This window comes from Mustela nivalis, assembly GCF_964662115.1.
Source record: "Mustela nivalis genome assembly, chromosome: 1".
Classification (NCBI taxonomy): Eukaryota; Metazoa; Chordata; class Mammalia; order Carnivora; family Mustelidae; genus Mustela; species Mustela nivalis.
Window position 1 is genome coordinate 52,074,839 of NC_139020.1, and position 14,283 is coordinate 52,089,121.

Sequence of the window (14,283 nt, forward strand, 5' to 3'; positions counted from 1 at the left end):
GGCCGAGAGAATATTATCGAAGCACACAAAGTAAGGGATGCTGTGGTTTTGTCCTCATTAATAAGGCAGAATGAAGGGAGAGGACATTGGTCACGGTGGCTAAAACTCTTGTCAGCACATTCCCAAGTATTTTCCCTAATGGTGGGGGATTTATGGGTATGGAATTTACCTACTTCCAAATCAAGAAGAAAACATAAAAGCATGTGTAGCTAGTCTTACCGAATTTTTGAACCATAGTACATCAAATAACTAGGTTGTGTAATAGAGCACTCAAAAACGTAGTGGTTTAAACAGCAACCATTTTATGTACTTCATTATTTTGCATTCTGGCAATTTAGTCTGGAGAGTTGGGTGTTTTTTTTTTTTTTTTTTACTTTACTTAGACATCTTCATTTTACTATAATCTGTTCCATGTCAGGCTAGGCAGCTTTGCTTCTGGGAGTTCACTGATTGTAGTTCAGGGAAAATCGACTCTTCTCTAATAGGCTTCCCTAGGCTTGTTCTCTGGTGGAAGCAGGGTTCTAAGAAAAAGCAGAAATATGGAAAGCTTCTTCTGGCAAACCATCATTTCTGCCACAGTCAGTTGGTGAAAACAAGTCCCAAGTCCAGCTCATATTCAAGAATGGGGAAGTCATCTCCTCCTACTGACTGGAAGGAGCTAAAAAAACACTTGGCAAATAGTGTGGATAAAGACCAGGAGAGAGAATTAGTATCATTTTTGCAATCAATCAACCAGTGAGTGATGTGACAGCAGCAAGTATCCTTACTTAGCCCCATATTCATTGTTTATATCTTCCTCTTCTAGCTCCTTCGGCAAGAAATATGAGAGATGATAGAGACTCAAGCACTGTCAATTAAAGCACTATACTATGGCTGAACCCTTATCTTCTCCTGAAATAAAATTATGGAAAGTGTGAGTGTGTGTGTGTATGTGTGTGTGTGTGAGAGAGAGAGAGAGAAGAGAGGGAGGGAGGGACAGAGTGGAAGAGAGTGCGCACAGTGTTGAAGGGTTAAAGGCATGCAAATCATGGTTAGAACTAAAATGCGATAGAAGAGGTATTGTTGGAAAAAATGAGAAATTGTAGGGCGCTTGGGTGGTTCAGTGGGTTAAGCCTTCAGTTCAGGTCATGATCTCAGGGTCCTGGGATCAAGCCCCGCATCAGGCTTGCTGCTCAGCAGGGAGCCTGCTTTCTTCTCTCTCTCTCTGCCTGCCTGTGATCTCAATCTGTCAAATAAATAAATAAAATATTTAATAAAAAAATTTAAAAAAAAGAGAAATTGCCATAGATGTTCATCTGGTTCAGTTTTCTTATTTGACAGCTGAAATAGATGAAGCCACAGGTTAAAACATTACCTAAAATTCCGTAGCAAATTAGCTAGTTGTTTGAGACAACAATGTTCTTAGTTTCATTTATGTCTGAACTCATAGATTCAAGGTTTGGAGCTATAGGACTTTAAAATTACTTAGGTACTTGCCTGCGTGTCACATTGTTATCCAGTCCAAGATTAAAACTCATGTAAATTAACTTGAAATGAATACATCACTGTATCTTAACTAAATGGGATTAAAATAAAAACTTAGAAAAACTCTGGAAATTAACCATGTGTAACACCATGCAATAAATGTTTATTGAGTGCTCAGTATGTACAAAGCATTGTGCTTGGTGTTTCGGATACTGCAATAAACCTAGTGACTAGGTAGACAGTCTAGGTTAGACTGTCTAGGTTAGACAGACACCTAGTGACACCTAGTTACACCTAGTGCGTACTAGGTGTCTGTCTAACCTAGACAGTCTAACCTAGTCACTTAACTAGACAGTTAAGGTCTTGTCAAGCCAAGAAATTATGTTCTCTTTGGGAAATAGACATCAGTCGACTAATTATATAATTTGCTAGAAGTTTTGCTAGGTATTACAAGAACAGCTAAAGAACATTTTATATCAGAATGTCCAGATTTGGTCTGGACTTCAGGAAAAATTTGGAAAGGTTCTTTCAGGAAGTAACATCTGAGGTATGTGTTGAGGAATAATCAAGCAAAAAGGTATGGGCTGAGAGGATAGCACGAGTTATGATGTCAACATGGGAAGGAACATGGCTTCTAAGTCCTGGAAGTCACCAGGAATTCTTTGAAGTCTTTTGAATACTTTTCCTATGATTTCCCTAATTTACTCACCAGTTGAAGAGTTCAGAGAGGATCTGTTTGATCTTATTCAAATACTTATATACAAGCAAATATTTGCGTATATACTTCCACCTTTAAAAAAATCAAGTGGGAACATATTATACATGCCATTTTGTACCTTTCCTTTTTTACTTAACAAGCACGTTTTGAAGAATAAGAGATTATCCCATATCAGCACATACAGCTCTACTTCATTTGAGAAGGTATATTGGATTTTATTGTACATACCATAATTAATTTAACCATTTCCCCGGTTCTTGGAACCGTAGAATATTTCCAGCCTTTTTTGTTACAGACATGACTGTAGTGAACATCCTAATACGTGTTCTTGTGCATATGTTCTGTTACATTGGTAGGAAATGTCCTGAATGTGAAATTGCTGAGTCAAAGAATATATGCATTTTTCATTTAGAAAAAATTCTAAAATTACAATTCAAAGAGTATATACTCTATTATATATTTGGAAGCTGCTAAGAGAGAAGATCTTAAAAGTTCTTATAATAAGAAAGACATTGTAATTGTGTGTTAACTAAACTTGTGATAATCATTTTTCAATATATACATATATCACTATATTATATATAAAATGAATACAGTGGTATATGTTAATTATTTCTCAATTAAAAAAGAGTGCATATATTTAAAATCCCAACAAGAGCACATGGGGATGGGGATGCCTCTTCCGTATATTAATAGTATAGACTTATGGAGAAAGGGTAACTTCAAAAAAACCCAACAGGATAATAAGCTGATTCTTATTTATTTAAAACAATGGGAAAAATGAGAATTACAGGAGTAATAGGCACACACATGCTCACATGTTAGGCAAAACCTTTAGATAGTTCAGTGCTTAGCTTTATGACACATGTATCAGGGCTGAAAATGGGTGAAAGAAGTACATTTATTATGAATTATTATCATTGCTCTTTCCACATAAGATGGCTAACTTTTAGAACATAAACTATTTAAATTTAAGTTCATATTTCCTTTCATTTTGGAAGATTCATACTCTGTGGGATCAGATTAACTAAAGCAGTGGATTAAGAGACAATAGCATGTGAGCCTTAAGAATAGTTGATATTGTTTTATGTTACACAGATGGTTCCCAAATATTTGTGTTAGTTCATTGTAAGTATGATATACGTTGTGTAGGTGAATTAACCAATGCCATTTCGTAAACCCTTCATAATGCGTCTTACTAAACAGATTTCAGTTATTTTTAAGTAAGTCGTATTTTAAACAATCTTCAACAAGTTTAACAGGCTTATCGGAATTGCTTACTAGTGGATAAAAAATATCATCTGAAAATTTAGTGTCATTAAATATATTTTACCCTGTAATTTTTAGAACTTTTACAGAAAAGAGTAAGACATAGTTTTATTGCCATGTCTATATAAAAAATATAACAATGTGTCTATGCAGAGTTTTTAATGAGCATGTGCTGAGAATGTTTTTTAAATAAAGTAACAAGTATTCATAATGGAATTAATATTCATATGCACAACTGTAATTTCAAAAATAAAGCAGTTTCTGCCTAGCATTTAGTTTATTTTCAGCTTGTGGCATTTATACCTTATTTTGCAAGCACTTTCTCTACCCGGTGGTAGGTATGACACTTTGAAGAAAAATGCTTGTGTTGGTTATAAGACATAGGTTTTATATTTTTTTTTGCAGAGATGGGCTTGGCTTTAAATATGAATAATGCTTTAAATATGAATAATAAATATCAGATCTAAGAGTAAAATGAAATACATATTTGCATTTACTCTGTTGGATTAATCCTTTACTCAACCCAACCGTAGTGGATGGTAATCTAGTTCTCAAATAGAAATTTTCTTTTGGAAATGACTGTTTAGTATGAGATAGAACGGCTTTTCTTATCACAGTAGAATGACAAATAAGTATATGTTTATTAAAACAAAACCTGCATCTGCTCAGTTGTTTTTCTCTTTGCTAATAAGAAGTATGTTTCCTTCCTAAAATAAATGATAAAACAATAAAAAAGTAGAATTTCAGGGTATAGTTTAGAGGTTATTATTTTTTAGAATCGATCCAAAATATTTGGTTAGAAAGGATTTGAACTGCCTGAATAGTGATTTTATTGTAGATAGTATGGTTATACCTCTATGATATATTTTTTTAAAGATTTTATTTATTTATTTGACAGGCAGAGATCATTAGTAGGCAGAGAGGCAGGCAGAGAGAGAGAGGGGGAAGCAGGCTCCCTGCTGAGCAGAGAGCCCAATGTGGAGCTTTATCCCAGGACCCTGGGATCATGACCTGAGACGAAGGCAGAGGCTTAACCGACTGAGCCACCCAGGCGCCCCACCTCTATGATATTTTAAAAAATAATTCTTTGCTTAATTTTTATGGAATGTCAGTGCTCACAGATTTCACAGATTATCAATACATAGCCTAGGAACTATTGCACCAGAGTCCAAGGGCTTGGATGGTGGAACTGAGTATTAATTTGATTTTCTAGCTCTTGTCTCTGTTTTCTGATTTGTAGTATGAGGATAACAATATTACCAAGTTCATTTGATATGGATATTCCAATCAGGTGAGTATATAGCATTTCTCACTGCCTGACACCAGTGGACTCTCAGCGATAATTGTTATGAATCACATTTTTTAGTAACCATATAATTATGTCAGTTTATTCACACCAAAAAATATGTGAAAATACCTCATTTCCTGATTGGAAGATATATTTCAGTTCCATCTACGTGCATTTTGGGAGACTTCCATAACAAAGTTGGACTTCATATTCTTGTTAGAATGTTTTATAGTCCCAATATCTGTCAAACAATTTCAGTTTTATCAACTCAAAGAAAACAAAACAAAAAACCTTCCACAAATTGAAAATTATAATCTTAAATGTGATCTCTGCAAGCCAAAACTATTAAGAAAGAATATATGCTCTAAAATTATAAGGACATCTGTAGTTTATAAAGTTATCCTTAGAAATTGATATTGTATATGTGTTTCTGTAATTTAAAAGCTATTAGACCTTAGAAAGAAAAAATTTTACTATTGTAATTTACTATTATAATTTTATGATTACTATATAATAATTTTGATGATAAAATTAAGATTTTTATATACAAGGCACATTTACTCAACTATAAATCAATAGAGGGAGCTCCACTACTTTCCTTTTATGAACACTGTAGGGTGCTTCTATTTATTATGATTATCTGGTGGTGTCTAATTTAATAGTGAGATTATTAAGAATCTATAATTTGAATATTAATGATATTTTAGAAATTGAGTAATCTCCTTATTAATGGGATTCAGAAGTGCTTCTACAAATAATATATGCTTTAAAATCCTAGTTTTTAGCGCTCTGTATCCTTTGGATAATAAATCACTAGAGGAAATTAGTTATACTCCTGTAAAGCATACTTCTAATATATAGCAAGGCATCAAAGGAGAACAAAGTTTATTTCCAATGAAAAAATACTGAATTTTTTGATAACTACTTTTGTGTTCTCTATTATGTGGAAATGTCTATATATTTGGATAGGAGAGGAGAAATAGTTGTTTTTTTTCCTCACTGCCTAGACTTTTAAAAAATATACATTCAGTTGGCCAACATATAGTACATCATTAGTTTCAGATGTAGATGTAGTGTTCAATGATTCATCAGTTGCATATAACACCGAGTGTTCATCACATCACGTGCCCTCCTTAATACCCATCACCCAGTTACCCCCGTCCCCCCAACCACCTCCCTTTCTGCAACTGTCATTTTGTTTCCCAGGGTAGAGTCTCTGATGGTTTGTCTTCCTCTCTGATTTCTTCCTATTCAGTCTTCCTTTCCTTCCTCTATGATCCTCTGCACTATTCCTTATATTCCACATATGAGTAAAACCATGTGATAATTGCCTTTCTCTGACTGACTGATTTCACGTAGTATAAAGCCCTCCAGTTCCATACGTATCGATATAAATGGTAGGTATTCATCCTTTCTGATGGCTCTGCCTAGATTTTTAACCACATGATTATAGATTTCTACATGGAACCTGTCTATACTTACATCTTTCTCCCTTTTTTTATTTTCCCAGTTATCCACTTGATTTAGAGTATCCCAACTATATTTTTAATCTAAGTTGATCCATTACCTCTCTGTGATTCTGACAATTAATTTACCTTTGATGAGATTCCCTTTTGTCATGGAAGTATTGTATCATATGATTTCTAAGATCTTTGAAGCTTAAAAATGCTAAGATCCAAAATTATACATTCATTTAGAGAAATTTGTATAAGTTTGAATTGATGGTAAGGAATAACTCTTATTGGAGTTCCAAGTAAGGGGAAAAAAAACATTTAAAATGATAATCGCTTTTTTAAAATTCAAAATGGGAATTATTTTTTTGTTCTACAGAATATTGTATAATCCCACATATTATTTCTCCTAACTTATTACTAAAAATGCTGTAAGTTAAAGAAAGGGCCCAGCTCTTTGGCATTTTTAAGAATTGCCAGCACAGAGACAGCTTTTAAACATTTCGTCTTGAAATAAGTTGTGCTATTAAGAGAGCAACCCAGGGATTCAGGCGTGTAGCTTATTCTTAGTTTTAAGGATTCTTTCAAGTAAGTAATTGTCTTATTGTGCTTACTTTCCATTATAGATTAGAGTTAGAATATGGCTCTGGAGCCAAACTCTGTGGTTTTGAAACCCATGTTTCTCTTTCCCACCTAAGAATCAGGTAACATTGGGCAAATGGCTTAACCCTTCTGTCCTAACCTGTGGGGTAGGGATAAGCTCATTCAACAGTGTGATTGTCAGATAATAAACTCTTTATAAGTTGTTAGTATCATTCAATTATTTAATTTCAGTTAATCTTTCCACCTTACCCAAAATATGATTATAAATCCAATTTACTCCCATGAGGACATAAAAAAGAGAGACCTCAGGTTATTCAAAATTATAAAATTGCCAGCTATAGCTCTTCTTCGCTACACCTTTTTTCTCCCATTCAAGAAATGGCACATGAATGATAGTGACATCATATTATTTTTTGGGTATAACCTTGAATCTACTCACTTTATAACACAAATAAGACATCCACAAATTCCCAGACTTTATCCACTAACTGGAAGTACCATATTACTTATGACATAATTCTCATCTGATAATGAAACATCATTGCATTGAAATTCTGAGGTTGAAACCTAAATTTAAAGGTAAATTTAAAGGTGAAAATGAGACACCTTACAGGCTGTTGTTCACAGTGTCTGAGAACATATTGTTGTTTTAGGTCATTAGTGGAAGTAGGTCATTAGTGGAAGTAGGCGAGAAGTAATTTAGGATTATGAAAGCATGTGTGTTTAAAAGGCAGGTATATGTAGACTCTGTGGATTCAGAGTAAAATGAGAGCATGGTGATTTAATATTTTAAGGAAGTATAAAAATAAGCATAGTCTAATGGATTTCTCAAAGTTCAGTCTAGCCCTTCTCTAATCTCTTCTCCTCTCTGCCACCAAAATGATGTAAGATGGATAGATTCTTCCTCTGCTTAAGATAAGTCTGTGGCTCCCCATTAGAATAAGTATAAAATACAAAATACTTAGCATAGCATTAACGGTTCTAGTTATATTTTCAACACAATCTTTCTTGGAATTTCATGCCCCAGCCATACTTCTAAATGTGCTATGGGTATATTGTTCCCTGTCACTGTCTTATTCTGGAACACTCTCTGTCTGTCACACCCTCTCCCATAGCCCTTTCTTTGTCTGAGTAACTAGTATCCCTGTTCTTCAGAACAGAGCTTAGATTCCATCTGTTCCAAAAATTTCTTCCCTGATCTTTTGCAAAGTGTCTATCCTCTGTAGTTTCAGAGTTCACTTCACTTATTGCCCATATATATTCTTGCCCTTCTTCCCTTAGAGAATTTTGAGATCTGGTAGGCAGGATCTATGTCTTTTTAATCTTTTTTTTAACTCCATGTCTGCTGATACATAACATATCCCCAGAACATATATGTTGATTGAATAAATGGATTAATAAAAATTGGAAATCTTGATTAATGAAAGTTCTTCCTGTCTTGATTTTTTAAAGATTTTTAAAAATATTTATTTATTCATGAGAGACAGAGAGAGAAAGGCAGAGATAGAGGGAAGCTGGATGTGGGACTTGATCCCAGGACCCTGGGATCATGACCTGAGCCGAAGGCAGATGCTTAACCATCTGAGCCACTCAAGGGCCCTAATGGAACTTATTTAAAATTGGAAAATATAGTATTATGTGAATAGGAAATAGTTAGAGTGAGATAAATTTTCAGTTGCTTTTAGAAATTTAAGAATGGTAAGTCTCCTGAATTACGGTTTTTAACAAAACCCACAAAAACAATATTTGGCATAGTCTACTCAAGCTAAGCAAATGAAGTATAAAGAGAAATGGAATTGAGTTAGTATCTACCCAAAGATATTCCATACTTATGGTTTGAAAGAACCAATATTAAAATGCCCATACCACCCAAAGCAGTCTACAGATACAATGCAATCTCTGTCAAAATATCAACAAAATTTTCACACAACTAGAAGAAGTAATACTAAAGTGTGTGTGGAACCACAAAAGCTGCTGAATAGACAAAGCGATCTTGACAAAGAGGTATCATAATCCCAGATTTCAAGATCACTACAGAGCTGTAGTAATCAAAGCATTATGGTATTGGCACAAAAGTAGATATATAGATCAATGGAGCAGAATACAGAGCCCAGAAATAAACCCATGTGCAAATGTTCAATTAATCTACAGCAAAGGAGGTGAGAGTATACAATAGTGAAAAGACAGTCTCTTCAACAAATGTTGCTGTGAACCTGGACAACAATATGGAAAAGAATAGAACTGGACCACTTTCTTGAACCATGCTCAAGAATTGATTAGACCTAAATAAGACATATACATAAACACAAAACATAAAATTTCTAGAAGAAAACATAGGCAATAATTTTTTTGACATCAGCCATAGAAACATTTTTCTAGATATGCCTCCTCAGGCAAGGGGAACAAAAGTGAAGTCAACCTATGTAAATAAAGAGCTTTTTATTATAAAAAAGCACAGTGAAATAAATCTTTAACAAAATGACAAGGCAGCCTACTGATTGGGAGAAGATATTTGCAGATGATATATCTCATAGAGTTAATATCCAAAACATATAAAGAACTTACAAACTGAACACCAAACAAAACAAAACAAATTATCCAATTAAAAAAAAATGGGCAGAGGACCTGAATAGACATTTTAAAGACACACAAATGGCCAACAGACACATGAAAAGATTCTCAACGTCACTAGTCACAGAATTGCAAAATGCAAACCACAGTGAGATATCACCTCACTCAAGTCAGAACATCTAGAATAAAAAAGACAAGACATAACAAGTGTTGGCAAGGATGTGATGAAAAGGAAACCACGCAGTTGGTGGAAGTGTAAATTGATGCAGCCACTGTGGAAAACCGTGTGGAGGCTCTTCAAAAAATTAAAAATAGAATTACTATATGGTTCAGCAATTCCTCTCCTGGGTATTTACCCAAAGAAAGCAAACACACTAACTCGAAAAGATAAATTCACCCTTGTGTCTATTGTAACATTATTTAGACAGCAAAAATATGGGAGCAACCCAGATGTCCATCCACAGATGAGGGCATCAAGATGTGGGGTGTATATATCTTTGTCTATCTATATCTATATGGAAATGACTCAGACATATAAAGAATGAGCTCTTGCCATTTGCAGCAACATGGATGAACCTAGAGGGTATAATGCTAGGTGAAATAAGTCAGACAGAGAAAGACAATTACCATGGTATTTCAACTCATATGTGGACAAGATATAAAACAAATGAACAAAAGGAAAAAAAAGACAAACCAAAAATCAGGTTCTTAAAATACAGAGAACAAAGTGGTGGTTGCCAGAGGGGGAGGTGGAGGGAAGGGATGGGTAAAATAGATAAAGGGACTTAAGAATACAGTTCAAGTGGTGAGCTCCGAGTAATGTCTAGAATATAAGAAGGAGGAGGAGAAGGAGGAGGAGGGAGGGAGGCAGTGAGAACAGAAAGGTGGGAAGAAGGAAGGAAGAAAAAAAAGAAAAAGATGGAAAAATGGATGTGAGTTTGCTTAGTTTCTCTTCCAGGTGCCAATCCAGGCTAACATAAAATAAAAACTTTAATAACTGTGTTCTTCTAGAGCTTATAAACATTTAACATTGAATGTAAGATCATCCAGGGAAGTATAGAAATTAATTTAAACTGACTTATTTTTAAAACTGTAGGTTTTTCTAGGATAATTCTAAGGATATCTTCACTCAACAGGCAGTACATGATAGGTAATATTTTCATCTATTTATTTATTTATTTATTTATTTATTTATTTTAGATTTTATTTGACAGAGATCACAAGTAGGCCAAGAGGCAGGCAGAGAGAGAGAGAGGGGAGGAAGCAGGCTCCCTGCTGAGCAGAGAGTCCGATGTGGGGCTCGATCCCAGAACCCTGGGATCAGGACCTGAGCTGAAGGCGAGGCTTTAACTCACTGAGCCACCCAGGCGCCCCTATTTCTCTTATTTTTAATTCTTAGATTAAACCTGTGGAACGGGACATTTTCCAGAATATGGCGAAAAGGAGTATAGAAAAGATCTCATGAGAAGGTGTTAACTAGTCATGCAGGCAATATTTCTGTACTGCAGAAAATACTTGTGTATTGTGAGTCATCCCTTGAATGCTGTTAACAGTAAAATATTAGAGATAATTTGGAGAAAGTCTGGTATTACTTTTGCAAAAACATTTAAAATTCAGACACGAACTCAAGACATATTCATAAAAAAAGGAAATCTTTTATTTTTACTGCAAAACAAAACTTGTGCTCTTGCAACTAATATATCATTTTAAGAACTAGGCCATTGTTGATTTTAATCTAAAATGTTCAGAATTGGGGTTATGTCTGTATTTCATTATTTGATGATATTTGGTAGCTGAAAAATCTAATAATTTTAAGTCTGATGCTTCTTCACTGGGCAAAATAATTTTAATTTTTTTAATCTTTTTCCTTAAAGCTTTGTTCAGAGTTCTTGATTTATTTCTTTGCCTTTCTTTGTCTCCCTCCCAGTTACTCTGAATTTTAGCATCTTCTTCTTTTTTTTTTTTTTAATATTTTTATTTATTTATTTGAGAGACAGTGAGAAAGAGCATGAGAGGCGAGAAGGTCAGAGGGAGAAGCAGACTCACCATGGAGCTGGGAGCCTGATGCGGGACTCGATCCCGGGACTCCGGGACCATGACCCGAGCCAAAGATGGTTGCTTAACCAACTGAGCCACCCAGGTGCCCCTGAATTTTAGCATCTTTATCTTGGTTTTAATCTTTTAAGAATTTTTTACTTTTTTTTTTTTTTTGGAATTTTTTACTTCTTAAGTCTTATAGTCAAGTTGTCTCCTGAGTTCCCACCCAGGAATTGTTATATTTTTCTAATATGTTATAAGAGTACTTACCCAGATAAACCAAAATAAATCCAGCACAATGTCAATGGCAGATCCCATTTATTGAAAACCTTCTATACTACATGTATAATAGTACTTCACAAAAGAATTATCAGTGTATTTGTATTGCCAGTTTTACATTTGACAACTGTACTTTTTTAGTTTTTGAATTATAAAATAAAATCTCACGTTTAGCCTTTTCAGTATAGGACTTTGAATACAATATGGTATATGCATCAAAACGTAGTCAGAGTAAAGGTATTGTCAAATAAATCCAAGAAAATGGAACTTTCTCTTTCTTTAAATATACAAAACTGGTTGGATCATATCAGTGATCTGTAAAGGGTCTGCATTAATCACATAGTCTACATGACAGTTAGAAAACAGGATTTTTTTTTTTTAACCACTAAAAAAAATGTTATCCATTCCTATGACAAATATTGCCTGGATTCTTGGAATCTTTCTTTCTTTCCTTTTTTTTTTTTTAAAGATTTTATTTATTTGAGAGAGAGAGTGAGTGAGTACTGGAGAGGGAAGGATCAGAGGGAGAAGCAGACTTCTTGCTGAGCAGGGAGCCTGATGTGGGACTCAATCCCAGGATTGAGGCAGTTCCTTAACCCACTGAGCCACCCAAGTACCCCTGGATTCTTGGCATCTAGTATAGATTTAACATTAACAGTATATGACCCAACAAAATAATCTTCCCACAAACACATAAGACAGTATATAAATAATTGAGTGGAAACAGGGTCCAGGAGAAATGTGGTGAAATCATTTTCATCATAAACAAGCCTTATTTTATTCTGTGTAAATAGGTTTAACAAGTTAAGTTTTATGGTAAAGGATGTGATCACAGGACAAATAAGTATTCTGTAACTGGAGAGGACAAATGATGTTTAAGAGGACAGGTTGTTCTGCTGAGGAAGGTACAATAGGAAATGAGAGGGCCTCTCTACAGAAAGAAGAGAAAGATGAGACTTGGAAACTAGCATGAGAAAGGGAAATTGCGATTTGAAAAAAAAAAAAGTTACTGTCACAGATTATTTATGTGGATCAGTAGCATTTTACTAGAAAACAATTATTCTTTTTCTGCTTTGTTGAGATACCTAGGTGATAATACATTCTAGTAATTCCAAGTTTGGATCTCCTGCTAGTAACAATCACTAAATTTCTTATCTTGAAGCTGGAAGAGCAATGGCTGTGTAGCAACTTCTTACAGATAAATTTTGATGCAAAGCTCTCTTGAAGTCCTGGGAAGTATTGACCAAATTTAGCAGTGCTTGTCAAAGTCTACAGTGTGAATACATGGTTCTTAATCAAAGTTTAGGAATCTGAATGGCATTAATTTGCTGAATTCTAGAGATAAACAGAAGTTGAGTTAAGTAATGATAGGGAATTTCATTTAATAATAAAATTAAGTAAATATACAATGTGCCTTTCAGTTTCCAACTGAACGTATGTGTGTATACTCAGATCTGTGGGGAGTGCAGAAGTCTTATCTCTACAGGTTCATGCCTGAGCCAGTGAGAATGTAGGAAGACAGTGTTTTTGAAATTCCTCTCCCATGGAGAGATGGAGCGTATATTATTATTATTTTTTATTATTTATTTATTTATTTATTTTTTTAAAGATTTTATTTATTTATTTGACAGAGAGAGATCACAAGTAGGCAGAGAGGCAGGCAGAGAGAGAGAGAGGAGGAAGCAGGCTCCCTGCTGAGCAGAGAGCCCGATGCGGGACTCGATCCCAGGACCCTGAGATCATGACCTGAGCCGAAGGCAGCGGCTTAACCCACTGAGCCACCCAGGCGCCCCTGGAGCGTATATTATTAATACACTATTGAGTGATCTACTCTAAATCCAGGGGTCAGTGTGACTGTGGTAAATTTGTGGGGTTAGGGCTGGAATAGAGTTTACTTCCCAAGTTTGTAGAGGAAGTGAAAATTAGAGAAATTAGTCTGAGAGAGAGATAAGTGGGTGTTTACTCAAGTTCTAGGAAGGGAAGTCTGATGACTGAATAGATTTGAAAGAACAAGAAATGGATATTAGAAAAGCAGAGTTAGGAAGACAAGGATGAACCAGTAAAATGCCTGGTTACAACAGGTGCTCGTGCATCTGTTTGGAATCAACTGCTCATTGGCTCACGCATGGGCCAGTGGAATAGAAATATTCAAGAACAGCCATAAACTAGAAATTTGGTTTTAGTTACCAGTTCTTCTCCTTGGTTTATTCACAAATAGAGCCCAATGAAATCCTTTTTCACTGGCTAGGGACATTATTTCCCATTTTGCAAGACCTCACACCCTCCACCCTCCACCCTCACCAGCCTACCTTTTCTACTCCTTTCCTCATATTCCCTACTCCTGGATATTGACTGTTTCCTGACAGCCTACACCTGGCCTGTCATCACATTAAAGTAAATATATATATTTATATTTACTTGCTTTGTCAGTGAGTTTTGGCCTTTTTTAAAAAAATTAAATTCATGTGGAAAAGTATGTTGTATTTTTTCCTATCAAGTTAGGCACATTTATGAAAAGCTTGCTCGCTTCTCATAAAGATCTAACTCAGGAACTATGAAATGATTAGTATATTTCCTTCTTCCTGCATAGTCTCAAATGTTTA

The 14,283-nt window shown here is 34.9% G+C and overlaps 1 protein-coding gene and 1 long non-coding RNA gene across 13 annotated transcripts in view; one reads left to right on the forward strand and one right to left on the reverse strand.

Moving 5' to 3' along the window:
• ALCAM (activated leukocyte cell adhesion molecule) overlaps window positions 1–14,283 on the forward strand; it is a 213,840-nt gene that overhangs the window by 7,038 nt on the left and 192,519 nt on the right. The window lies entirely within an intron of this gene.
• LOC309847078 lies at window positions 1,560–2,473 on the reverse strand. The gene is made up of 2 exons (XR_014302288.1): window positions 1,800–2,473; window positions 1,560–1,738 (listed from the first exon to the last, which is right to left on the reverse strand). It is a non-coding gene; the product is annotated as an uncharacterized lncRNA (long non-coding RNA).